Consider the following 949-nt stretch of genomic DNA (forward strand, 5'->3'; position numbering starts at 1 on the left):
TCTCGCTTTTTTGCCTTCTCGCCTTAATAGCTGCCAAAGAAGTTTCAGTCTTGGAAACAGGCGAGAAAGCGCGGGCGGTGGGTCGTGATATCGGTGTCGGGGAACGGTTATCGGGACGGCATTATCGCGATACCCTGCGCCGGGCGGAGATGCAGTTCACCTTGGCGTGGCTAGTTAATAATGCTGTTATTTAGCTTGCAATTTTTTGAGACGATGGATTCCGTGCGAGGATATTTCCCAGGGAAAGGGCGGAAAACTCTGTTTTCTGCCGGGAGGGTTGGTGTGTTAGGATGAGATTTTTTTCCTCCAGGAAAAAAAAAAAAAAAAGAAAAGAAAAGAAAAAAGTTTGGGAATGAATCGCTAACTTTTATACAAGCCGCTTCACTCGATTACATTCTTCGCCCTATTTTTCTTTCCTCCGTGGAGACCGTTGTATGCTGGAGTCTGGCCCCGCTAAAAACAATGGACTAAACCAGACCACACGGTTTCTTCGGAGGTGAATCTCACGCAAGCTCGTGGATATTTGCTGGAGTGGCCGTGCGGCTCGGGACGGGCACCCCCCCCCCCCCCAAAAAAAAAAAAAAAAATCGCGAGGTAACCGGCGCTGGAAATCAAGCTCGAAACTTTTTAATTCAGTGGAGCTTCCCCCTCCGCGGTCCCTCCCGGGTAAATGAAGGTTTCGAAACTCGCCTGAAGAAGTCACAATCACAATGGAGTATTTCACGGTTTCCTCCTCGTATTACAGGGTGGGGAGGGGTGTCACTCGGGGCTGAATGTAAAGTGCACGGAGGAAGAAAAGAGCTTTGACAAGGGTAGTTATTTCCTCCTAATTTACAGCCCTTACGGCTCTGCGCTCCTGGCTCGGGCGGCTGCAGTCCGGAGGGGTGTTGCATGGTTAAAAGCGCAGCGAGTGTCTCTAGGTAACCGGCGGCTGGGGGGGGGGCGATGG

The sequence above is a fragment of the Charadrius vociferus genome, unplaced genomic scaffold (genome assembly GCF_000708025.1).
Source record: "Charadrius vociferus isolate BGI_N301 unplaced genomic scaffold, ASM70802v2 scaffold195, whole genome shotgun sequence".
Taxonomy (NCBI): domain Eukaryota; kingdom Metazoa; phylum Chordata; class Aves; order Charadriiformes; family Charadriidae; genus Charadrius; species Charadrius vociferus.